The 27,725-nt window shown below is 43.9% G+C and overlaps 1 protein-coding gene and 1 non-coding gene across 2 annotated transcripts in view; both read left to right on the forward strand.

The window, feature by feature from the left end:
- LOC124776710 (serine/threonine-protein phosphatase 2B catalytic subunit 2-like) overlaps window positions 1-27,725 on the forward strand; it is a gene marked incomplete in the record, with an annotated part of 781,818 nt that overhangs the window by 145,803 nt on the left and 608,290 nt on the right.
- Trnat-agu lies at window positions 3,360-3,431 on the forward strand. The gene has a single exon. It is a non-coding gene; the product is annotated as a tRNA-Thr (tRNA).

Below are 27,725 nucleotides of genomic sequence, written 5' to 3' on the forward strand. Positions count from 1 at the left end.
TTTTCTGTAGCCAAAGTACGGTTGTAAATGCGAACTCAACATATCCATTCCCAGCTCTGGACCTTCTTTGGACCGGCAGTGCTTTATCCGACGATAGATCCGCGGCACGGCGCTGCTGAGAGTTGCTGAAGATGGCGGTTATGTTCCACACGTCCACGGCGACAGAGCAACGAAGTGTGATTGGTTTTCTATGGAGCAAGGGATGAACGCACATCGAAATCCACAGGTAAATGCAGCCCACACATGGGGAAAGATGTCTCGCATTGAGAAGGGTGAAGCGCTGGTGTTGCGAGTATGCAAAAGGCCCTGAAGACTTGCATGGCAGCGAGCGTTCGAGGCGGCGGCATTAGTCGCTGACTGACAACGTTTCCGGCGTGGATGTAGTGGTGAAAGCGGATCGGCGTGTGCCCCTCAAGGAGATTTCCTGGGAGCTTGGCATTTCGTTTGGAATTGTTCACAACTTCGTTCACGGGTCCGTAGGGTATCTGAAGATACCATGGCGGTGGTGCCTAAGTAGTTGGATAACATAATGAAGACAACGAATGACTGCTTCATTGAATCGTCTGCAACGGTATACCTAGAAGGGCGACAGGTTCCTGAACCGCACTGTTACTGGCGATGAAACATGGATGCAGTGTTTCACGCCGAAATGGAAGTAGCAGAGCATAGTGTGGAAACATTTGCGTGTGCCTGTTACGAAAAAGAAAGGGGGAAAAATCCATTCAGTGCCCTCTTATTAGGAAAGTAATGTTAACGATCTTTCGCGATTGCCGTGGACCGCTCTAGCTGGATTTCATGCCGTTAGGTGCAACCATGGATGGCGACAGATATAGTTCCACGTTGTCACGTTTGCGAGCTGCCATGAGGAAGAAGCGTTGAGGGATCCTCGATGTGGGCAACGTGGTTATCCTGCAGTACAATGGAAGGCTACATTTGGCAGTCAGAACCGCGTGCAAGCTTCGGTCACTTCGTTGGGAGAGTCTGTACCACCCATCATACAGTCCGGACCTCGCGCCTAGCGATTTCCACGTTTTCGATCGACTGAAGAAGTAAAATTGAAAGAAAACAGCCCTCGGTCACTATTTTTAACGAATTAACCGGGTTTCAACACTGCTAGGACTGTGACCATGTTATAGCCCATTCTTTGATTTAAATTCTGAGGAAGACACTCCTAGCAGTGTTGAAACCCGGTTAATTCGTTAAAAATAGTGACCGAGGGCAGTTTTCTTTCAATTGTAATTATTTACGGTCTCTGAACGTGCAGCCATGTACAAAAGTTTGTGACTGAAGAAGTTCCTAGCGGGACAGTGAAGACAGCAGTCCGACGGCGAAACAGACGAATTCTATCACAGGGGCACCTCAAACTTAGCGCTGCGATGGGATAGATGTCTGAACCGGTGTGGGGAGTGTATGAAAAATAGTGTAAGGTACGAATAATATTACGTATATTTGTGGTTACCTGTATATATCTTATTTCAGCCAATAAAAAATAGCGGCAAAGACTTTCTGATCCGCCGTCGTATTTCTGTACCAGATGACAGAACAGGGGACAAGATACTGTTTGTTTCTTGTGACACGGCTCTGTGGCGCCCCCCTTTACGGTTTCAGAACAACACTGCACAGTACCACACAGCGAGCCTTCAATTCGATCGCCACTGGGCGACATTCATTCTCGTTGGTTTCAAACGTTCGCGCGCGTTGCTCTTCAATTCTAAATTACTGTGTGTCCTTCTAAAGAGTTGAGAATTCATTGTTCATGGGAAATCCAGTTCATTTCAGTAATTCGGGTCTTGAATAAGGGAGTGTCCCGTAACCATCTTCTCAAATATAGTCACGTAAATTCAGTGTATCATTCTACTTTCCTCGTATCAGTAGCAGTTAAGGCCTTACGAATGACATTCCGTTCAATTGTATAAAATACCCTCGCTGTTCGAACTGTGTGATACATGATTCTGAAGATATTCACTATACACTAACGAAAAAGATAGTGAATATCTTCAAAAGTTCGAGACTTAACGTGCTCTTGACGCGGATTGAACAACAAGAGAATGCTATACATGGTTCCGGCAGCGAAATATTTTTGCTCAGCGTTATTTGTTCGTACTCAGGGAGAAAAGACTGTCTTATTATTCATAAAAACTGCGGCTCTAATCTTCAATGTGAAACAGTTAATATTAGTACCGTGTTGACTAAAAACGCCATGGAATGGTATGTAAACATCACAGTATCCTGGAGTTGAAGTTTAGTATACATTTGGGTTTGACATGTAGTCGTCCAGAAGACACAACTAAATTAAAAGAGAAGACAGAGCCGGAAGAAGGCGGAAAATTGAGAAGGAAAGGCCATAAATGGATTTCTGACGGTGTATGAATCAGTGCAGAATAACACTGTTGTCGGAGTATTGGGGTTGACTTCGCTCAAGGTGCATCCCGAAGTAAAGTGGTACCGAGCACTTCATTTCAATTCCCCTGCAGGGGGTTCGATGGGTGGGAAGGATGGTATGCTAAGTGAAGATTTAATTTCCTCCATCAATGATGTACTTAATCAAATCCTTTCAGTGCAAGGAAAGAGAGAAAGTTAAGGATTCTGACTTGTCTAGAATTTAAAGTTGATCTAGTCTGCTGACAGGTTCCCCATTTAAATATTTTAATGGTTAGTGGCTACGCTTTTAGTATAGCAGCCAACATAGGCTTATAATGTGTATTTTCAGTGCCGTAAATGCGTTTGATATGCTTGGACATGGAGACGCTTTAAAGCCTATTTGTGAAGTGTGAGCACAACCGACGTCAAATTAGCTCTGTACGATCGGCAAGTAGCAGCGCCGGCAAGCAGCCACTTCAGAGTTGCTGTAGGGAAGACGGTCAGACAGCGTGGCGGGATGTTTCGCAAGTGGGGCGGTCGGTGCTCGCGATAAGGCCGACTCTGCGCCAGTGGCCAGCGCCGGCTAACAGCTGGCAGGCTCCGTCTCATTCATGTTGGCCGCCCGCGCTCACAGATCGTGAAGTGGGTCTCGGCGCGCCAGTGAGGAAACCCCCAAAGTTGAAACCGGTCCTGCGGCTCCGCGTGTTTCACTCGACGCAGCAAGCTGTGCTAGTTGCTCTGCAGCGATCTGCATTCACGCAGTAGCGACCTAGTAGCTTCATACATATTCTCAAACGTCCATCCAGTTAAGTAAATTTCATCCGTGAAAGGAAATTCTGCTGCTGCCGTCTCACAATTTTCACTTATCAAATTAAAGTATGTCGTGCCAGACACATTTCAAGTTTCAACAATCCAAAGTGGTCTTAAGCATAAATGGGGATTTGATTTGAGGGGTGAGGCGTGCTAGGATAGTCAGTGTAGTTGCACAAAGCCAGTGTGTCAGGGTGACGTAGTGGTCAGCGCATCTGCCTAGTGAGCAGGAGACCCGGGTTCAAATCCTGGCCTTGGTACAAATTTTCATTCATCGCTTCAATATGCGTATATACATTTTCACTTACGTTGAACCATTTTTTGGGGAAATTTTTTTGCGAAAGTGACAATTGAAGTTTGTGTTCCGGATCTGAAGTAGATGGTCCACCAAGCCTTATTTAACATACGATCAGCAGTACATGTCCACTGCCGCTGTAAATTTCTCGAAGTGAGTCATTTGCCTTTAATTTTGGCATTAACCCTTTGTATCATTATTCAGCAATTAGCTAATCACCCTCTTTGGCACCGTCAACCTACACCACAGAACAAATCGTTGCATTTTGGCGTGATAAACTGCTCCCAATGTATATATTCGTGCATTATCAAAAGTCTACAGCTCTGTGAGATGAGATATAAGTTATGGGAAATTTAAGGACAGTATGGTTTGTCCCAGCATTTAATAAGTTCAATTCAGAATTTGTATGCTGGTAGCAAGATCAAGATAAGCATCGGCGCAGCTATTAGTACAGGAAGGAGAAAAATCACACAAGGAGTCAGACAAGGGTGTCATTTATTATTTACACTACTCAACGTATGACACTGTCAGCAACTGGCAAAATGAAATGGAAGACTTCTACCCGCCGAGATGTACAATCTCTCTCACTACTTTTTGCTGACGACTGGGTTATACTGGCAAGTACGAAAGACAATCTAAAAGGATATTTCTAGCATGATGCAGCAGAGTCAGCAACTGTAAAATATAATTATATTAAAATTCAGCCCCCAGTTGTATAAGCAAATAAACTTTACCTAGGTTTCGCCTATAATAACGCAGAAGGAGGCTACATTATTGCAGCCGAAACCTAGGTAATGTTTATTTGCTTATCCAACTGGAGGCTGAAATTTAATCTACAAGGAGTTCTATGGTCTGTTACTTCATTCATGGCTGCTAGCACAGCAGATACATAGGTGTGATTCAGTTGCTGTAAATTGTCCATCAGTGTTTAAAATAATCACGTACAATATGTACAGTTTTGGACTTATCACGGCATTATGATTCTTTGAAGAAGGTGTTGTGATCTGCTAACAGATGTTCCAACATAAATGTGTAGCCAAGGTCTAAAGATTTGTAATATCCCTAATTCTGTAGGCTCCTGAAGATGACTAATTTTTGTAAATCTGTAGAGAATAACATTTATTTGCAAGTGATGACTGAGACTTACCATGAGAAAAGGTTGTATAGTAATTACATACAATGGCAATCAATATAACGATATCCACAAAGAAAACTAAGTGTATGACATTTGTGGAAAAAAATATCTAGAGCTAAAATCATAATCGCGAATAACTTACTGGTATATGTTCATGTAGTCACTACGTGGTGTGACATCTCTTATGCTTATGATAATGTTTCTGAAAAGAAACTACAGAGATAGTTACAAATGTTACGTACGGTTAAGAGATTGCTCCTGAACAAATCCACGAAAAACATTACTTAAATTCTATCGTACTATAACTGTACCTTTACTGCTCTTTGAATCCGAAGTATGGACTTCCTGACAATTACAGAGAATTAACGCGGCAGAAAAGAGACTTCTGAGACTTATGGCAGGATTCAAAGTAGATCATAAGAGGAACCTGAGGTATGAGAGGAACTCCTTGTTTTAGGAACAGTAAAAAAGATATCAGTATAGGAAGCAATGGTATGACCATCTAATACGAATGGATCAAAACCGGATGGATACCAAGGAACACATATGATTGTATGCCCAAGGGCAGGAGGAGGATAGGATGATCACGAAGAAGAATGTATGAACAGCTTTAAATTGCTAGGTTTCGAAAGTGGCAAAGATATCTAACCCCAGAATATACGTGGTGGTGGTCTGTATGGGGGAAGCAACTGTGATGGCGTCCCTAATAAGTTTTTCGCACAACCCTTGGCGCAACATATCCCAGATATGTAATCCATATTTAAAACAGAGAAAGCGCAGTCCTTAGGCTGGTTTATCCTTGCAGGCGTATTGCCGTGAGGGAAGATAATGAAGGCCTACGGCATTTCTAAATTTAAGTTGTAGATCCACAACTCAACAGTTACAAATAGGTGCACAAAATCAGTTTCTTTCATCCGTTTCCAAAAGAAAAACATTTTCACAATTATTTTACTCGAGGCTTACCTTGCACAAATCTTTACCACCGTTATCTCCTCTGCGTATTACTGTACAGGTTCGTTTGTCCATGGCATAAAGTTATTCCTTCAACTTCTCACTCCGTGACGCTGTGGGCATAGCGCAAATTCTCATGATGTGGATGAATTTAAAATGGGAAACACTATATTTAATAAATTATAAAAACATTTTGGAGACTGTATTTCCGTCCCTCTTGTTCGTCAGACACAGCCTCTTGCGATCCTTGGGTCTGTATCGGTCATCTGAGAAACTAACGCAGCACCTGTTAGGAAGACTGGGAATTTCTGTCTGGAAGAAAAGCGCACAGAACAAGAGAGAAGACAGAGGTTTCTCCAGAATATACCATTCCTCCAGAGACTATCTATCGACAACCTCCGTATTCATAAAATGTAATTACAGTCCATATGCCTTGCGTCAGACAGCTTCTCAGCTAAACCCACGGAAGTCCTGTGACGCTTTTTGTTAGCAACGCATGGATCGTGTTGCCCTCCAGCACTAGTGTGCTAGTTAACGCGTGATCTATCGCATTCTCCAGTTAATTTCATGATACATGAATGAAATGGGTGCACACTCAGCGTGGCGTGTTATAACCAACTTAAAATGATGTTTTGAAAGTGACATTTGGGAGAGTGAGTATGCTCATGACACCGGTTGTATTCATGCTCCACGTTGCGTGTAGCAGTTAAATGTAGCTTTATGATGCCCCGCTTCTCGTGCGTAAACGCTTGGGAATATACACGTGCGTCAAAATTGGTGTAACGCATGCATACGAACTCTAATGTCTACGAGTTGCCTCTGTGTCCTTCCAGTGTTCATGTACCTGCTTGTTCGAACATCAGACCGTTCTTTATTGATTGTAATACAAATACAAATAAAAAACAGTCGGCTGTGGTTAAAACAATATCTAAAAAAATTGTTACTATTAAAATTTCACTAGTTGGTACATGCAGATTTCGGCAGTATGTTTGGGACTATGAGGAAGTGTATTTAACATAGTTACAAGTGATACAGGTTGTTCCGAAAAGACTCGATTTCACAATACCACATCTTCTACATGACTGAAGACACCAAACTTGAAGTAAATTTTAAGGTACGCATCGAAACTAAAGTTGGTACTGGCACCAGTTGTAAGTTGACGGTTCTTATGGTTCCTGGTAGGGGTATTACCTGGCGTAGGTAACTCGCGCACTCGTTCGTTATCCAGTGTTCGCCGATTTACGACGACGGTAAAACAGTAACAAAAGACGTTTTGCATTTTCCGTGTCAACAAGTGTAATCCAGTTGCCACTGTGGCGCGTGATTCCCGTGGGAAAAGCGGGACAGCATCTCCTACAGCGTAAGGGGCGTATGGATTTCACATAACACGTTTATCCTTCTAGGTCATTCAGTCTAACGATGTGTGTTTTTGTTCTTCTTCTTTGCTTTTGCTGTGTTTATGAAAAACTGTTGTGTGTCTCCCTTCCAACAACGGTGGGTGAAGTGCTATGCCGCATAGCAACAGCAGAGAATGCGGTAGTCCCAGATATGTTCGAAGAATGTAGGGGACAAGTACGACTATCGTCTGGGTGCTTGTCATGCGTCCGGTGGATGGTGTATTAAACATGCGTGAGATACTAACGAAAGCTTACATGATACACGTAGTGTGTAAATAAAACTCACCCCAAGTTCTTGTAGTTTATGTACGCCAGTAAAATCAGGTCGATGTTTTTGAATCACCTTGTACAATGTTTAAATAGATAAGGTAATAGTGACGCTGCATATCTGGCACCCGTTGATTCGTATACAAGTTTACGCTATTTGTTTCCTATTTCAGAATAAGCATTTCTGCCATTGCTCCGGCAACTGCGAAATACAAGAAGGGTTGTACTTGCGACAGTGTGACGGTTACTAGGATTTTATTACATTTGTAGCATAATGTGTTTTATTGAATATTAGTATTAGTTTTTGTTTTTAGTTGTCACCACGTAGTCTTTCAGACGGCCAGCTCGTTATTGAAATAACATTTCGCGTCGAACTTTCGCATGGCTCCCCGACGCCTGTAGTACTTAATAATAAGTCCATGCTGTGCTTTCTTTTTTTATCGAAAGACATCACTACTATTAAAAAATAAGCGCCAAAATACGTGACCGGAATATTCTGCGACCTACATGTGCCCTATAGGTGATGTAGAGTGGCTGAGTGGCCGTTGTCTGCCGAGAATAACACACATGCAATGAGTACAGGCGTGTACTTCGCAATGTTAAAAAGTGCACTGCGCTGCGCAAAGTCCATCACATAAGGCAGCTTGTGGTTACACCTTATCTCTCATTATGTCACAGTTGCAGAGAATATTGAAAATAACTCGAAGGGTGTTGGGGATAGAAATAGAGCCAATATGAGGATAGGTCCTAGTCCGAAACTAATTACGGCAGGACGATAAACACCCCTACTTTTGTACGCAAAGGATACTTCAATTTCAATTGCATAACAGTCGAGAGAGAGTTCCGCCATGGGAAAATGAATAAAAATAAGCTCACGGGACGAAGTATTTTCATCCTTCTTAGAAGAGTAAACGGGTTGCTCTGGAGCGCTATAGGTGGTGTAGACGTAGTTCCAGGCCATCATGTCATCCTCCATTGCTGATGTAAGATGTGTCTCCCAGTCAGTAGTATGGGCTCAGCACAGTGAGGTGGGAGAAGACGTAAAGACGCGAGAGACTGACAGGAAGGAGATGTAGAAAACACCGTGATTGAAGCTGGTTGATTTGTTCTTGTATTAACGCGGACTGTTCAACGTTTCTGCAACGAATCGTGTATTACTTTCAGGTGTTTAACACGGCGTAAGATGTGTGGTGGTGTATAGTTCCTGACGAACAGGGGCCGAAGATGGGCGTCACCCTTTTTCAGTGACGGTCGGTTTCAAAACCGACAGGAATTGCTGGCAGGACAGTAGCTGACTGGAGACGTGTAGAGTGGTGCGAAGAATTGCTATTCTGCGTATTTTCTAATTGTGCTTGCACCGATTGGCGCAATGAGGCGCTTAAGCTACAGTGTGTGTGGATGGTGTAGTCCAAACTAGAAGTGGTTCTATGATGTTTTGGAGTGCTTCTCATACCATGACGTAAGGTCACTCATTCAGGTTACCCTGGGCATGTAGGAGGATGTTAAAATAAGCATTCTCGCGGATCAAGTGTTGCTCTTTCTCCTACATCTTCATGATGAGTGTGCTGTGGACACTCTTCTTCCGAGATGACAACAGTCGTATTCACGAGGCAGCATGCACACGCTCGTAGAACACGTCTGGGAATATTTGGAACAGCGGGTGAAACGTAGCAATCGACCGACATTCCTGCAGGTTAGCAACACCACAGGATCTGTATGTGAATGAGTGGCTTCAGCTGCATATGGCATACCTGAAGAACTTACAGTCCGATTAAAATTGGTAGTTGACGTCTGTCACTTGCCGCTACAGTGTTGGCACATCGGCTGCGGCTACGCCGATTATAAGTGGCACAAACACGGCGGGTCACTTTATAAATGTCGTTAATGTTTAATGCGCAGGAACGTTGGGAGTGGCCGCTGCAAGGTATGTCGGAAATGGGAGATGCCCTGTCGACAGCTTATTTTAGATGACCAACGTCTGAACTGCGACAGACGACGCGTTTTATAGCCCTGAATTTAAACTCGTGTCGTAAGCTAATCGCAGCCTCGTGATAATGCAGTGCATCCGGTCAACATTCTGCGTCAGAACTACAATCACGATCGCTCTGTTCATAGTGGTTAAAGCTAATCTCTACGAGCAAACTCAAAGACAGAAAAAAAGGTCAGTTTCAGCAAACTGTAACTCCTCGCTATCATTGGTTATCTGAAACTACCTTTTCACTGGCTACATGACCTGCCACGCTACCAGCCGATGAGCAGTCCTCGTTGGTACTTGGTTGCAGATTGTAGGTGACACAGGCAGATTCCAAACGAAAAAAGAATAATAGGAAGGAAAATAATAGCAAATACAAATCAGTACTATGATGAAAATGATGAGGCAAAGAAATAGAAATAAAAGATTACATTTAAACCAATTAATTGAATAAAAATAATAAACTCCTTTGATTAAATTTGGAAATATAAAAAAATCGCTACACTTGACGAGATTCATACTTACGACTTTCTACACGTCAGGTTTATACGCTAAACATTGAGGTGCGGCACAACTCTGAGTCAAGTAGTTGTGTTTATCACCGTGGTTACCCATTCGCAACGACTCATTGCAGCTTTCAAAAGTTAGGCTTCACGCAATGTGACGCAAAGCCGACCTCGTGATTATTATAACTGTGTATGTGATGCTGAATCGCGTCTTGTGCAGAAAGATCCAGTAGTATTTGCTTAGTGTCGTGTATGAAACGTGTGTATTCCAGTTTTGGTGTAGCTATCATTTGTGATGAAATACGAAACATGATATCTTGGGAACCATGGATGAAGCTGTATCAGACGGATGCCATATTCCTTGACTTCCGGAAAGCATTTGACTAGGTGCCCCACTGCAGACTCCTAACTAAGGTACGAGCATATGGGATTGGTTCCCAAATATTAGTGGCTCGAAGACTTCTTAAGTAATAGAACCCAGTACGTTGTCATCGATGGTGAGTGTTCATCGGAGGTGAGGGTATCACCTGGAGTGCCCCAGGGAAGTGTGGTAGGTCCGCTGTTGTTTTCTATCTACATAAATGATGTTTTGGATATAGTGGATAGCAATGTGCGGCTGTTTGCTGATGATGCTGTGGTGTACGGGAAGGTGTCGTCGTTGAGTGACTGTGGGAGGATACAAGATGACAGGATTTGTGATTGGTGTAAAGAATGGGAGCTAATATAGATAAATGTAAATTAATGCAGATGAATAGGAAAAAGAATCCCGTAATGTTTGATTACTCCATTAGTAGTGTGGCGCTTGACACAGTCACGTCGATTAAATATTTGGGCGTATCGTTGCAGAGCGATATGAAGTGGGACAAGCATGTAATGGCAGTTGTGGGGAAGGCGGATAGTCGTCTTCGGTTCATTGGTAGAAGTTTGGGAAGATGTGGTTCATCTGTAAAGGAGAGCGCTTATAAAACACTAATACGACCTATTCTTGAGTACTGCTCGAGTGTTTGGGATCCCTATCAGGTCGGATTGAGGGAGGACATAGAAGCAATTCAGAGGCGGGCTGCTAGGTTTGTTACTGGTAGGTTTGATCATCACGCGAGTGTTACGGAAAGCTTCAGGAACTCGGGTGGGAGTCTCTAAAGGAAAGGAGGCGTTCTTTTAGTGAATCGCTACTGAGGAAATTTAGAGAACCAGCATTTGAGGCTGACTGCAATACAACTTTACTGCCGCCAACTTATATTTCGCGGAAAGACGACAAAGGTAAGAGAGATCAGGGCTCGTACAGAGGCATATAGGTAGTCATTTTTCCCTCGTTGGGAGTGGAGCAGGGAGAGAAGATGCTAGTTGTGGTACGAGGTACCGTCCGCCACGCACCTTATGGTGGATTGCGGAGTATGGATGTAGATGAAATAAGTGCCAGGCCAATGATTCGGTATCCAAACACAAGAAAGAATGCCAGACGAGGAATTGAAAGGGAACCGACCAGTTGTTGTTGCAATATGGCATCAGCGAACGGTTCGAGCATGATGTTGAGCGCTCTGACTGGAGGAAACAAACTCCAACACGTGAAGAGTCAGATGTCAAGTAATTTTAATCAGACTGTAGATGGTTCTTCTCTTCGCCTAATCGAAGCCAGTACCAAGGCTAGAGACAGTGTTTACGATGTTAGCTTGAGTCTCCTCGGTGTGCCAAATTCATCATATGGCGTCTTTATTTGCAAGGCGCACCTGTTGAACATGTGAAGCACTTTTTGCTGCCGATGAACGATGTTGCAGTAGTGAAGCAGGTTGCAGGGCTGATTGCACGGGCGACTGCCAGGAGGTGTTTTCAAGAGCGGGAGCGAGCGACACGTGCCGTGCCGTGCCGTGGCGCGGTGCAGCGCGGAGGCGGCAGTGTGGGACACTTGACGAGAGCTGGCGGCTGTGGCGGCCTTAGCGGGCCAGGCTGTATTGATCGCGCTGCTCCCTGCTCCCGCCACACCAGCCGCGGCCGACCCGAGCCGAGCCAGAGCCGGGCCGCCAGCTGAGCACCTCTGGGGGCAGGCGGCGCACGTGCAGCCCACAGTCGCCCCGACCACCCTAGGCAAAGGCGCGCGGACTTTGGGACTTCACCGAGGGCGCTGCAGTCTGCTGATCGAAGCGCTTTCACCAGCCTACCGTAGCTACGTTTTTAACATAATATGGTAGATACACACTTTGATAAAAGTGTTGGATGCATTTAGACTCGATGATTCGGCGGCCTACAAATTCATCCCGCAATCATCGTAACGTGTTCGTTCATGTACAGGCTGTACGAGGGGCGTTCAATAAGCGCAACACATTTTTCTTTTCTTGCTCAGTTTTGGTTGAAAAATGCGGAATTTTTTGTGGGGCATCGTGAAATACTGCCACTTCAGTCCATATAGTTTCATGAAGTTTCCATAGATGGCGGCGCTATACGTTGCCTTCTAAATCGCGTGCCAGCAGGCCGCACACAGCTGTAACTCCTGCAATGCTGTAACGGGCTGAGACACTTACGAGGTGATCGACGGATCGCAAATAAACACTTCGCTGTACAACTGGACGTCTCTGTACGCAGTGCTGACTCGCTCGTCCACCAGACGGATTATCAAAGGTGTGTCCCCGCGGGATTCGTCGCCAACTAACAGAAGACCATAAAGAGCAATGAAGGTCGATCTTTGCGGAACTCCTTGCTCGTAACGAGGCTGATCGTGACGGTGTTGTGTAGAGCATCGTCATAGGCGATGAAACATGGCTTCATCACAAAAGCTACAAACCATGGAGTGGCACCACTCCCTCTCCTCCGAAGAGAAAGTTCAAAGCCACATCCTTGGCCGGTGAAGTTATGGTTACGGTTTTCTGGGACTGTGAAGGTTGAAACGATCAACTCGGACGTGTATTGTGTGACCCTTAGCCAACTCAAGAAACTATTTTAGCGTGTTTGCCGCCACAAAAATGACAACGTAAGGCCTCGCACAAGTCTGCACACCCGAGACGAGCCTATCCACCCTCAGTCACTTTACAGCCCGGATTTCGCACCTTCTGCCTTCCATCTCTTTGGTCCAGTGAAGGATGCACTCCGCGAGAAGCAGAATGTGGAGGATGCGGAGGTTGCTGGTGCGGTAAGACATTGGCTCCGACCTCGACTAGAGGAGTCGATTTGTGCGAGTATACAGACCTTCCCAGTACGGTGGCGTAAGGCCCTCACATTGAACGGAGATTGTTGAAAAATACGGTTTTGTAACTAAAAGAGTGGGAAATAATATTGTCTATTGAAATCCTGAAGAAAACGAATGTGCTTTCAGAATAAAATGTGTTGACTTTAATTAATTAACGCCCCTCGTATCATAATTCGTTGTGAAAATTAACACGGGTGAAAGTACGTGACAATAGGTGCAAAGCGTTTCAGTAACCGTGGGTCCACAAAAGAGCCTATAGCGAGAAATTTGATGATACAGTTGCCTTCGTTGTTTTTTAGGCATCTCGTCCGCAGTCGCTTTTTTGTATGTGATATTGTATTCCGTCTTCTGCAACTGTAGTGAAAGTCTTACACAGGCTACATGCGTTTCGCTTCATTTTAAAGCATCTGCAAGGTTTATTGTAACAATTGTGGAGAGATCATAAACAGTTGTCATGCTTTAAAGTATTATTATTACTCAAGTTTTATTAGGGCATTAGACCTGTGTTAACATTAGTAATTTAAAACATGACGACTGTTTATGATCTCGCAAAACAGCTACGTAAGAAAACCCGCTATCGGTACAGTGCTCGCAGAAGATTCTTTGAAACAAAGCGAAACACAGTTAATCTAAATAACACATTACAGTCGCCAAAGACGGATACAGTGTGTCCCAGGAATAATGGCCAATATTCAAGGAGTTTTCAGGAGCGACTCTTGCAAACAAAAATGTCTATTAAACACAAGCTCTAAAATTCTTGGCCTAAGGTCTGTGAGCACTTCTTCATTAGAAGAGTTCTATTTCACTGTCGCGAAGATGAAAAGTGCCCAAGCTCTTAACATACGCGATTTAGAGCCCGTGTTTACTAGATTGTTTTGCTTCGAATGATCGTTCCTGTCATTTATCTAATTATTGACCATTCGTCCTGGAACACCCGGTATATTCCATACTACTTACAGATGCTAATGTATGATTACGAGCCGCCACTGAGTTCAGCAAGAAATGTTGTCTGATAATACAAACGTGTTTTAAATGTAAAACCTTCGATTAAGACCCATCTGATTGGACTCAGATTTCGCTCATGGTTGGGAATGTGATCATGCGTGACGGAACACCAGCACATTTTGCTCCTGGTGTGAGACGATATCCAACACGCCAATATGGTCCAAGATGGATAGGTGTATTAGGCCCTGTACCTTCGGATTTTTCTATCTGGGTTCGCCTTATAAGTGAAATGTACCCCACTCCCGTTTATGCATTGAACTGTGGCAGGGAACTGTGTAATACTGTCAAGTTGTACTAGATGGTGTGGAGGTTTTGAAGGAATTCGTAAATCACTGCGAAGACGAGTGTATTATTGCATCCAAATGCAAGGACGACGCGTGGAACGCCAGCTTTATCAGATATGAGTGTAGAGGAAACTGTAAAATGTAACGTGCTGAAGTAGTATACTACTTACATATTTCATTTTAAGGTAGGCGGTGAGTGGAATTTGAACTTGCTTAGATGGGGACTCAGTCGAAAAGTTCTACGTTTCAGATACTTTTGTACCAAGTAGGACAATATATTTCTTACTGGAGTCGTGGACGGTTCGCAATCACACGTTCACAATCATCAAGCAAACAACTCATTTGCGGATTCATGTTTTCTGGAACTTTTTTTGTTTACGTCATCGTATAGCTTTGTCCGTGACAGTTTCCGCTATTAATTATGACACACCGTGTATAACTGTTCGAGGACATGATAGATGAGAGGTCGTTATTCCGGACGTTCTGCTGGTAACGTTGCACGATCAAGCGGGATGAATATAATAATTTCTGAGCAGTTTCCCCACCCTAACCTATCGATCTGTTTCGTGCGGTCATCTTTTCGCGTTCATGAAAAGAGAGATGCAAGTAGGTGTCGTCCTCTCTGCTTCTTTGGCAGAGCGATAAGCATGTCTGTCAAGCGGAGGATCAGAGTTCAATTTCCGGTACTGCTATTGACTTTTCTTTGGTGGGAGTACTTTGAAATGGGGGCGGCCTGGGGTTTGCACTGAACCTCCTGAAGCCAATCGATGCGCTACTTGAATGAGAACTAGCGTCTCTAAAGGTCGGAAAAACCATCAGCAGCTTGGTGAACATTGTGCTGACCACATTCGCATCAGTACCGCATCGAATGATGAGCACGTGGTTGGTAATGGCCTATTCCGCGAAAAAAAATCTTACGTTAGCACTCAGAAGTAGCAGGGAATACACAAATGATAGGTAAGTGGCGAAAGTATTGCACGATAATAGGAGGAATTTAGGATCCAAGTGTGAAATGTTGTTCTTGTTTCGGTCGTCAACGCAAAGGCTGGTGTGATGCAGTTTGCAATCCTTTCACTTCGTTCTATTCTCTTATCAGCATAACTTCTGCAACATACGTTATCGCATGCCTGTCTTCCGTATTCATTCCTGGGGCTGCCCATATATTTCTTTATTTCATCGACGAGCTAAGCTGAAGTTTTTAATGACGAATCCTAGTGTAATACGTGCCCAACCACTGTCTCTTCTTACATTCTCGATCAGACATAATTCTCGTTTATTCGTTCAGAGCTTTGTTCCACATGTAGCGCGACTGGGTTATTTTTTTCCTTCACGGTTTATATTTTTGGACGCCAGCCTCTCTTTCTGTTTATAGAAAGTCTTTTTGTGTCGTGCAATCGTTGCTGCGATGTCTTCATTGCGTTTTTCTTCTTTACGTATTCTACTTCTGAAATAGCGAAATTCATCAACCTCTTAAAGTATCTTACCCAACTGTTCACAGTAATATTCACGAGATGTATTACTTCATCTCAGGAGACTATATGTTACGGCTATTATATGCTGCACCATTCGCGTAGCAGACTCAAAGCGAATTATTTTGTCCTGGCGTCAGAGCTTTTGACAGTTACAAGCTGTGAGGTTAGTATTTTACTTGTCTCCGTAAGACTTCTCTCCCTTTTTGCAGTAGCGAAGTTCAGACGTCAGTTCGGCGCCGACGAAGTGACCACTTCAGGGATGTTACTCAGAACTTCGTCCAGCCAATTGGAGCGAGTGAAAACTTCCACGTCGGTGTGCCGTGTCCTTCACAGGCCAAGTGCAGTGAGATCTTCTACTTCTATCGAAACGGCTTGTCTCAGGATGTCCCGTTGCCAACGATGGGCGCAGACTGGCCTTGATAGTTTTATCTTGCCTGTCGAATAAGGGCAAGAAGGGATACTCTGATCTTCAAATAAGAGCTACGCACCATTATGTCTAAAACGCAGTTCCGCCACATTAGTTCTGGTAAAGATATAAATACTAAAAACGAGGACATTTACAAAGGTACCCAGCTTAAAATACTAAAAGTTAATCCAAGCAGTCTTACCCCTTCTGTGAATCCCGGAACGTAAATTTTGGAAGCTAGAAGTCATATTTTTTCATCATTACTCGTAAATAAATGATTTAAATTTTTTGATAGCTGCTCTTACAGACCATAGTAATAATAAAATTGTGTTAGTATGAAGAGCAGAGAGGACGTATTACTTCATTAGTATGCTAATCAAACCAATCGTGGGACAAGAGATTATCATTTTAAAAGATAACCTCCTCCCTGCCTCCAGTGGAATAACTATCTGCTACATGAACTGAACAGGGTCACAGGAAATGAATTCCCCAACTTTTCCACTAAGCGCAACTTTTTCAAACAGCGCTCCTGTCTGTGAAACACCGACTGAACACTTGTATATGATCTCTTCTCTCTTCACAGAATCGCTATCTTGCTTTCTATGATCTCCCAACGCAAGATGGTTCTGCGTTAGGGAACAGTAAAAGTAGACGCGTAAGAAAGCTTTGCGTGTTTGCATTTCTCCTTTGTCCCTGATTTGTGCTGGTTTTGACACTGAAGCTCCTTAAAAGGTTTGCCTCAAACTGGTCTACCATGAACTTTTTTTCACACAACTCGCGTCGTACGGTTGTTCTTAAAACAAAGTTTTGTGAGATAGAAAACGATCAATAATCATTTTCGTGGCAGTGTTCCTTCTAGAAATAACAAATAACATTATTCAGTGCATTCAAGTCTGTAAAGTAATAAACCATCCATCGTTGGGTTTGGTCCAAGAAGTGACTCCGCGACGTAAGCTCACTGTCATCAAACTATATACGCTAGTAGATCTGCGGTGGTTGCCATGAATGCATTAAACAAGCTGGCACCGACAGTTCGCCAACTAAGTCTGACAGGACTTCAGAAACATTGCACCGTTTACAGTCGCACTGATGAACGAAGACTTAAAATGGTCCTGAGACGGGGACGCGTAGAAAGGCAAGACGTCACTCGATTACAATTAATCACGTGTAGCGCGCCATATTTTGCTTTGTTTTTTGGATTATCTGTTCTGAAGACAGAATAGCGTAATTATAGTCCATGGACTAAGAACTGCGCGTTGGATTAGCGTTACTGTAGACCCCTAGGGAATTGCCGCTCATAACTCGGCGTACGTTGTAGCTCTTCATGGTAACTCTTCTTTAATGATGTGATTCTAATTTTACGTGTTCAGTTTTTTTTTCAATCCTCGCAAGTAATTATAATTTTTGGTTGCCTATGGCGTGAAATTCAAAATTAAATTAGACCGAAGATTGCTATTGCAGAGAACAGGTTCCTCAAGAACAGAGTTTAAATTTACGGAAGCGGCTCCTGCACTGATTCATATACAAAATCGCCCTCTTATGTCTCAACTTTAGACTTTAGACCGTGGCGGAAAGTAAATGGGCACATCTAAAAAAAAAACAAGCTTCTTTGTATAATGTCACTTATGAAGAGTTGTACAGGTGAATTGGATAACTGGAATGGGTATATGTTGAGAAGGAAAGTATACGACATTGAAAGGAAACTGTGACTACACTGAGTAGAAAGTGTTAGTTTACTGGATGGTTTAAGACGAAGAAGACAGAAGAAAAGATGTGCTGCCTGTATACGTATAACGTTGTACTACTGCCATATTCCTCAAGCGAGTTTCAAAGTATGTTTGTGCTACTCATAGTGCACGAACGCTCCAGCTGTGATTAAAATTGGCAGAAAGAGGGTTCAAATCCCCGTCCACCCAGCCCACACTGATGGGGGGAACAAGGGTTGTCACTCCACACAGCGATTGAATGGATCGGTTCGGGCCGCGGCGTTGGTGGTTCAGGACATGATGGCTGTTGTCAGAGATCGACATATCCGTACTGCCTGTGTAGGTGACTGGTTCCCGCTCCAAGGGGAGTTTACGACATCGGCTAGGTCGTCTATATGTTCGGTAGCGATAGCAGCGGAATATCAATGCACCTTCTGGAGCGAGCCTTTGCGTCTTACGAGATTCGGAACGAACGGTTAAAGCGTGTTTTATTCGATTGATGGCGTCGTTATTGCAGTACGTACAGTGTAGCGAGCAAGTTTCCAAAGACGTCTCATTTCAGGAACAAGGAGGAACCGTATAAAGGGTATTAAGGCTATGTATTTGCTGCAGCGGGATCGGTCACGCTGTGGAATCCAGCACAAGCTCGGTGGGTGCGCAGATGTGCGGTCTAAGTTTTACAGTCGGGAAAAGTGTTGGAAGTTAAAGGAAAGGAAAGAGAGAGAGAGAGAGAGAGAGAGAGAGAGAGAGAGAGAGGGGGGGGAGAGATACGGAAATCACTGATTTAAAACCGTTATTTCCTGATCCCGCAGTCCCCTTATAATGGACACTATCCAGTCACATTAACGTGACCACCTGTCAAAAGCCTGAACAACCACCTTTTGCAACGCGGACCGCTGCGAGACGTGCAGTCAGTCAGTGAGGTTCTGGAAGGTATCGACAGGGATGTGAGGCCATGCCGACTCAAGTGTCGTGGCCAGCTGCGTCAGGTTTCTTGGTTGAGCATCCATGGCACGCGCCATTGCTCAACCAATCAACAGATCATTCGATGTAGTCCTAGTCCCACGGATTCTCAGTTGGGATTAAATCCGGCAAGGTTACTGGCCAGTGGAGGACTGTGAACTTACCCTGGTGCTCCTGCTACCACGCATGTACACTGTGAGCCGTATGACACGTTGCATTGTCCTGGTATTAGATACCATGGTACCGAGGTGAAAAATCAAACTCCATGTAGGAAGTGGACATGGTACTCAAGGATAGATGCATATTGGAGTTGTTCTAGAACGACGAGCTCACCCAGGGAATGCCACGATAATATTCGCCAGACCACAACACTCGCGATCTAGAGCCTTCTGATGATTGTTGCAGCGTGTCTGCTTTCAGACGTTTCACGCCTTATACAACATAAAACGTGAGTCATTAGAAAAGGCTAGATGTCGCCTCTCAGTGGACTTCCAATTGCTTCGCTTACGTGCGAATTCCAACATTCATCGCCGATGAACAGCAGTCAGCATAGATGCATAAACCAGGTGCCCGCTACGGAGGCCGAGTCCCAGCAACGTTCGCTAAACGGTCGTTCAGGAGACACTCTTAGTAGTCCCTTCATTCATCTGGACGGTCAGTTGCTCAACAGTTGCACGTTTGTTTGCCCGTAAACGTCTCGGTGGCCGTCGTTCAGACCTATCATCTATAGTCCGTGGTGCAGCATAGTTGACACGGTGCCGGTTTTGGGTCGCGCCAATTTGGCATGCGCGGTGTACAGGGTGTCCGAAAAGTCTTTCCCTGATCAGGCTAGAAGTAAGATACAAAAATGAAACTGGTGTCTAATTGTTTACAAACTATCAAAGTTTTTTTCACACATCAGTAAACTTCCACATGAGCACCCTTGGTAGCACGCAGCACATCTAGGCGATATTCAATTTCCGTCCACACATTAACCAACAGCACTGGAGGGATCGATTCAACAACTGTGGTTATCCGTTGCCGCAGGGTTTCAAGATCTGGTACACGTGTAATGGGGTTATGTCAGGAGAGCGTGGAGGCCAAACCGTTGACCCATCACGACCAATCCCTCGCCCAGGAAAGGTCATATCGAGATAGGCACGGACGTCCAAGCCCCAATGAGGCGGTGCACCGTCTTTCTGAAACAAGACATCGGAGTGATGCTGAAGCAGCTAAGGAACAGCGTACAGTTACAACATGTCCAGATACACTGCAGATGTGATGGTAGCCTCAGCGAAGAAGAATGGCCCGATAATTAGATCGTGCAATAGCGCGCACCAAACATTCACCTTTGGACTGCCTCTGGTGCACTCCATGAACTCGCCAGGGGGTTGTGAACCCCAAATGCGCACATTATGGCGATTCACTATTCCACTGACAAAAAAGGTCGCTTCGTCGGAAAAGGCAATTCGTCTGAGATAACCATCATCGTCCTCAATACGTGGTAACATTTCGACCGCAAAGTCATATCGACGTGTACTGTCATTGGGCAACAAGGCCTGAACGATTTGCACTTTATATGCACGAAACAACAAAGGTTTGTAATGCACGTGAGGCCCTGCGCACAGATTTCTTCGGACTTCGCAGAAAAGACTGCCTTACAGCTTCCACCCTGTCTGCTGAGGTTCTTGGTCGACCAGACCTCAGAAGGTCAGCAATCGATCCTGTGTTCTTGAACTTCTCATACCAGGCTTTAATGCTCTTGACATCAGGTGGATTCCTTCCAAATGTTGTCTGGAAGTGTGTCTGCACTGTGGTTGGTGATCGGGTCTCATGGTACCACAGGACACACTGTGCCTTCTCCTGATTAACATGGCTTCTTGGGCACTGCATCTCATCCACTACTTACGTACTGCGAACCTTAAACAGAAAAAACTTTGATAGTTGTAAACAATTCGACACAAGTTTCATATTTGTATCTTACTTCTACCCTGAGTTATCAATTTATGTAATCAGGGGAAGTCTTTTCGGACACCCTGTACTTTAACCACAGCGACACGGCGCGAACAGTTCGCAAACTTAGCAGTTTCGGAAATGCTTCCACTCTTGGCCCGAAAGCCACTGATCATGCCCTTTTGGACGTCACGTTAATCGCTCCGTTACGACAACGACTACATCGTTTTCCGCGTCCTCCCCCTCTCCTCCCCCGGCCAGCAACAAGTTTTGTCTACCCTCCACTGCTACGTATTAGTCTGAGTGGACCGTTTATTGCACAATTAGCATACAAATATTCTGGTTTTGGTTTCATGCTACCGCGCCAATGCCTTAAATATTTTATGTTCTATACTTTAGAGTCCAAAAGAAAATCAATCTTCGAACTGTGTACTCTGCTTCATCCGGTTAAATCTTCGAAAATAGAATATTTTTGCAATAAATATCTCTTGTACTACTTATGTAAATAATCAGCTTTGTTTCCGACGCAAAGTAGACAAAACGTGATCAAATTCGCCTTTCCTCCTCTCTCTCCATCAGGCCCTTCCGTCAGTGCCAGCAACACAAATTAACGTCTAAGAACAACTAGATTATGAGAAAAGTAAATGTAAGTTGCAATTATAATAAGTTTTATATGTCTGAGACTGGATTCTTTGTTGCTTCGCCGCCTCCTTGGGGCGGAGACAAATTTTTGTAGTGTCGGACCTTCCATGGAATACATGCTCATGTGTTTGCCGCTCCTCTTACTCTTTGCAATGACCTGAAAAAGGGCAACCGTAAAGAATGTACACGAAACAACTAAAAACCTGTGGCTTGCTCATTTATGCTAATCGCGATTATTTCTGTCCTCAGATTTCTCCACTTTGCTAACGGCATTGTTGGGGGTGCACTCCCTGAAAATTTCGAACTTGTTGGCGTTATATTGTCATAAACCGTGCGTTAGCTGAGGGCAGTTCTTCCCGAAATAAGACAGTGATCAAGTTGAGTAGTGTTAAGTAATGTTTAGAAGATAGACCGCAAGAAAGCAGGTGCAGTTAGTTTTACAATAATGATAATGTCACCGTAACATAAACAACAGGACACATTCAAGAAGAGAAATACGGTAAATCACGAAGCCCTTTACTGAACAAAGCGTTTTCGCTCAGATGTAAATCCAACAAATTAGACAAAATACTACAGTTAAACGATAAAATTTGTCCAGACGAGACCTATGGATTTTTTGTTGGTTATACTTTCATTCCCAAGACTCAATTTTTGTGCTATATTAGTTACTGTTGTTTAATACCGTGACATCGTAACTGTAGATAAAACATCGTCAAATTAACCTAGTCACCTTTTTAATCGTCTCTCCATAAAACTCTTCCATCAATGCCAGCTGTCTTGTGATTAAGAGTAGCAGCATTCCCACGTACCTTCCTAGTATTACGTATGGAATATTTACGAAAGATGTAATAGAAATTGTAGATATCCACCAAGAAGCAGCTTCAGTCCTAAGTCATTTATACAGCTGCAGCTAGAAGAGCGTTATTTCCTTATATATTAATAATATTAAAGAGCAAGGTGGCAGTATCTGTAATAGTTTTTGACATCACTTTAGCTAATCAGAGATAAATTACCAAAGTGAAGAAACTCCGTCAAAATTGATTTCGTATTCTTAAGGCGAGTGGATAGTCGGAAGACGACATAAAGGACGTAATAGATTTTCAGTTTCGTTGGTTTTATGCCTTGTCTGATTGAAGGTAATGAGACATTTTTTTAATTCACAGCACTACGCAGATGTTACGGTGGAAGCTATATTGTGCTAGTAGTCAAGGTACAGTGATCATAGTAATCCATTGTCACAGCATTAAGAACGTACATACGGTGTCACTTGATTTAAAAAAAGATAAACATTTCGAAACTGCAGTAGGATGACCTTGGTTTATTATTTCAGATTTTAGTTTCCACATTTCGTGACCTGGCAAGCAAAACATTAAATTTTGTAATCGAATGTGTTGTTAAGCTGTTTGTTTTGTTCGCATAACCCTCGCAGCTACCTACGTTTCAGACAGCAGTAAGACAACAGAATCTGGTCGAATTTGCACAGTGTTTCATCTGTTGCTCGTCCATCACTCTTGAGTTTTCTTTCGCTGTTTACTATTGTCCGTTTTGAAATGTATTTGTTTTTCTCCCGTTCGCTGTGGAAGTCTTCAATGATACGTGTTGCCGTAACGGTAATGTCGTAATGTCAGTAATGAATAAGTATGTGATAAACAAAAACTTTTTTTTGTAAGCAGTTGTAAGCTAAGGGAAGGAGGTAGTTCCTTAAAGTAAGGGCCCTAGCTTATTTCGAAACGGGATACTGGAGCATTTTGGGCGATGTGGAAGTTCCTTGTAAGCAGCAAGTAGCACTCTGCATCATTACGCTTAGACATGCTATAACACATTTCATGTGGGCGGCGCGTGTCTGTAAAGTGTGTCGCGTGTAATGGTAGCAATTATACTACTGCCCAGAACAGGCTCAGAATGCGTTACATGAATCACAAGCGCCCGGCTTTTATAATTGCGGGTTGATAGAGCAGCGGAACTGGTTTTTAAGTCGAGGTGACCGCCGCAGCTGGTATAGTAAAGCTGCTGTAGTATGTAATTGGTGGGGACCAGCCGGCGACACACATTTTGATTATGGCCGCTTCGTAGTTAATATGTAGGCATCTTTTAGAAACTGATATTTAAAGTGATGATACGTGACAGGTGTTAGCGCTGCTCTTAGCTACGAATCTATTAGCTTTTATTAGCGCGAAAAGTTTTACTTTAGGCGCGAATTATCTCTGTTCTGGATGTTGTTAGTCGGTAGGGAAAAAGACAGAAGGAAAAATCGTTTATTATTTCAAACGTAATCACCATAATTGTTGGTACATTCATCCCAAAGCGTTACAGGACGGTCAGTGCCTTCATGGAGTATTGTTTGCGGTTACCTACGGAAATGTGATTGTACCGAGGCGTTCACCTCTTCGTTCAGAAGTCCGCAGCACGTGGTCTCGCGATCGCGTTCTCGCTTCCCGAGCACATGTCCCGGGTTCGATTGCCGACGGGGTCAGGGATTTTCACCTGCCTCGAGATGACTGGATGTTTGTGTTGTCATCATCATTCATGAAAGTGGCGAGTTTGGACTGAGCAAAGGTTGCGAATTTGTACGCGCACTGATAACCGCGCAGTTGAGCGCCCCACAAACCAATTACACCATCATCATCTTCGTTCAAAGCAAACTGATGGCCACGAAAGTATTTCTTCAGAGCTCCAAAAGATATGGAAATCGCATGGGGAGAGATCGTAACTCTCTACAGGATGTATAAGATCTTCTCAGAGTAGTCCAAACAACCTTCCCAACATGTTGACGGGCATTTTGTTGTCAGGAGATTTCTCTGGATTCAGCCGTAGACTACGCCGCATAAACTGACAACCAACGATGTTCATCTTTGGTTTCCATTACATTAGTAAATTCTACAATATGGCTTTAGATGATGGTGCTTACACATGTAATGACTGGTTTTGGTGGTTATTTTATGGCACATTTACTAAGTGGATGCCATACATGTTTGTTCAGTTTCTGCCGGATACTTTGTGAATATAATGTCATCTGTGTGCTGTGACAGTTGCTTTATATAACCAAGTTTAATATACAGTATTTCGATGTTTACAGAAGTCTGATAGTGCTCAGCACTGTGATAATTAAAATGCCCAATGTCCGAAATCGTCGTTGTACAATAAAATAAACAATCGATACAGTCAAATGGCGGAACTTTCGTTTAAACAGTAGTACATGACTATGACCCAAGCTACGAAAAGATTGTTAGTTACAAACGTATTGCTACTGGAACACAGATTCGTATATATATGGTTAACTGTTAGGTATTTTCTATTTGAACAAAATTGGATTGAAGTTGAGGTTGTTGAAATTTGTAATTCTTTTACGTTTTCGTTGTTCTTTTTTTTTTTTTTTTTTTTTTTTTTTTTTGGTCGATGGATGAATATCTCCATTTCCATCAACATGCAACATGTTCATGTGCCAACTGTTCTCTAAAGTATGCAGGATGTAAAGGTCGTTGTCTGTTACAGCAGTGTGTCCTGTTCAGTCTGTATGCTTCGCTATAGCTAACTTAAAATCTTCATCAAATCTGAAAGAGTCAATATGTTCTACAAGACGGGCTTTTAATTTTCTGGTCGTTTGGCCAGTGTTGTATTCGTTGCAATGACTGCAGTCATTTCATAAATTCTTGATTTGCAAGGTTCACAGTTGGTTGTGAGATGCTGTGCATTATTTTCTTCCTAAGTTGTTGTTGTTGGCGGTGGTGGTGGTGGTGGTGGTGGTGGTGGTGGTGGTAAAAGTGATTGTGATATCCGTGTTTCTAAGGAAAGACGAAAAAGTCTGATTTGAAGGTAAAGTAAAATAATAGTGCAAGAAGAAAAATCGCTTAAATATGTTAACATGTAAATTACACTTAGACATATTAGTCTGCGCCCATTCTCCTCAAGTATTTTTTCGTCCAAGACGTCCTACATGAAGTTCTAAAAGACATATAGCAAGATCAGAACCACATACCTGAAAAGATTAGATCTGAGACACTAGAGTGCTAATCATGCTTCTAGCATGAAAAGTCGGAGCTTTCACAGGTTTCCCCCTCAAGAATACTCAACTTCACAAGCAGTCATTGTTCTTCTAATAAAGCCTTTAAATATAATTTAAAACCAGAGTGCATACGACTTGTACACTCCACACCCTCTGCCGGCAGACTCATCGAGCCAAACTCCATGCAGTTCCATGAAACGAATTAACATGCAGACCTTTCGACCATTGAGAATAAGGAGCAGAATGTAGGTGTTTTCATTGATAAAAACATTATAAGGCGAAGATCGTGTACACATTTCTTTATTTACAAACAACCGGTTTCGACACACTTTGCTGTCTTCTTCAGGTCTTCAAAAATTTGTGTTATAAAATGTATTCATTTGTAGATGGACCTCACGCCAAGTGGTCAAGTACATAAAATGTAGCACATAATATGGTTTGTCATAAATAAAACATTTAAAACCAAGAAGCACCTTGTGTACATGGCCACGTCTATATACGTAGCGTTCACAGATGATTTTTCACGTCAGAGTATACCATAAAATGCACAGTAGCGCCTCTTTTAGCGTTAGCTGTGTCCTGATAACGGAATTATTATGTTGTAGAACATATCCAGCTTAGGTTAACAGATGTGCTACTGAGCATTTAATTGTATACTATGTTTTATGACGTATCAATCATCTGTGTGCGCTACGTATATGGACATGGCCACGGCGACGTGCACGAGATGCTTTTTGATTTCAGATGTTTTGTTTATAACATACCTTTATATTATCTGCTGCATTTTACGTGCATGGCAACTTGGCGTGAGGTCCAACTCGAAATGAAGACATGACGTGAGTTTTTGAAGACCTGAAGATAACAGCAAAGTATTTCGAAACCGGCTGTTTGTAAATAAAGAAATTTTGGCTTTAGAAGGTTACAAGTAAAACAGATCGCTCCTTCTACTTTCTCAGCATGAGAAAATTAAATCAGTTTTCATTGGCCATTTCCAGCTACAACTTTCAGCGCTTCCTCTAGGGGCTGCTTCCTGTGAGAACTGCTACAGCAACGGGTGTTGCCCGGGGGGAATCATTCGACCTTGAGCCAGACTCATATACACAGGAGGACTGGAGCAAGCTGGCCCATCAACTACAGGCTGAAGAAGCATCCTGCACATAGAAATCGACCCTGCCGTAGACAATAGCCCCAGGAAGAGCTCACAGGCGCGGCCCGAAAAAGCGATGTTACAATTTCCGAGTAGCCGAAGTGTCACTGGCGGCGCCTTTCCCGGAGACTAGTCAGTCGTCGCCCGCCGTTTGTCGTGCAGCACGCGAATCTGATGGCGCGAGGTAGGGGGTGCCGCTGCGACCGCGTCCGGCTGACCGCGGGTGCAGAGCGGTTGTCGGCCCCCGCAGGTGCTGGACCGGCTGCTCTCAGCCCGGGCTGGCTGCGCTCTGGCCTGCCGGCTATTTCCAGCCCGCGCGCCAAAATAGGCCCGCGCGGCTGCCCGCGGCGTCGGCGGCAGCGGCGGCGGCCGCGCTAACCTTCGCGCCGGCCGTATTGTCAGCCCCTCTGCTCTTCCGCCCGCCTCGTCACTGTCGCCGTCCCCGCCCGCCTGCCACCGGTTGAGCCTCGCCGCCGACAAGAGGCGCGCGTTGACGAGCAGCTTGGCCGCTTACAAAAACGTGTCGTGCTCACACCGTCCTCCTCTCCTCTCCTCACTTCTAACAAGTCAGCAGACTCCGAGGAATGTTGTCGGCGGCGAAGTGGAAGATAGTTCCTTTTCATTTTTTCGCGTACACCCTATCTCCTAGTCGAGTGTGATTATCGAGCCGTTGGAGAACAGTACTGCGTTGGACTCGTATACATTACAATGCAGTCTGTCGTCGTTGATGGTGCGTTGTAGGTATACTTGGGTGCGGATATTCTCACGAATAACAGATTTGCGGATAAAAGCCTACGCCAATTCGGATGTCCGCGGCTGTAACTGCTGGTATCCGACACAACAACAACTGCTCAGATAAATTATATGTTTTAGAGACAACATAAGTCTCAACTTTACTGTGATAATGGAAAAAGGCCGATGCAATGGATTCAAACTTGTGCGAATGCGGTTTTCGAACCCGGGTTTCCTCCTCATTAAGCAAATGCGCTAACCACTAGGCTCACGATGGCACTACGGCTACCACATCTGCACGGATTACACTAGTACGTTTCTCTCCCTAACAAAAACACTATAAAATACGCCTCACCCCGTCTGTTTTCGGTCATCAGTCTGGTTTGGCGCGGCGTACCACGAATTCCACTCCTGTGCCATCCTCTTCATCTCAAAGTAGCAATTGCAACCTATCATCCTCATTTACTTGTTTGATGTATTCCAGTTCGTCTTCCTCTACAGTTTTTACGTTCTACAGCTCTCTCCAGCACTGCGGAAGTTATTCTCTGATGTCTCAACAGA

Source organism: Schistocerca piceifrons, chromosome 2, assembly GCF_021461385.2.
Source record: "Schistocerca piceifrons isolate TAMUIC-IGC-003096 chromosome 2, iqSchPice1.1, whole genome shotgun sequence".
Taxonomy (NCBI): domain Eukaryota; kingdom Metazoa; phylum Arthropoda; class Insecta; order Orthoptera; family Acrididae; genus Schistocerca; species Schistocerca piceifrons.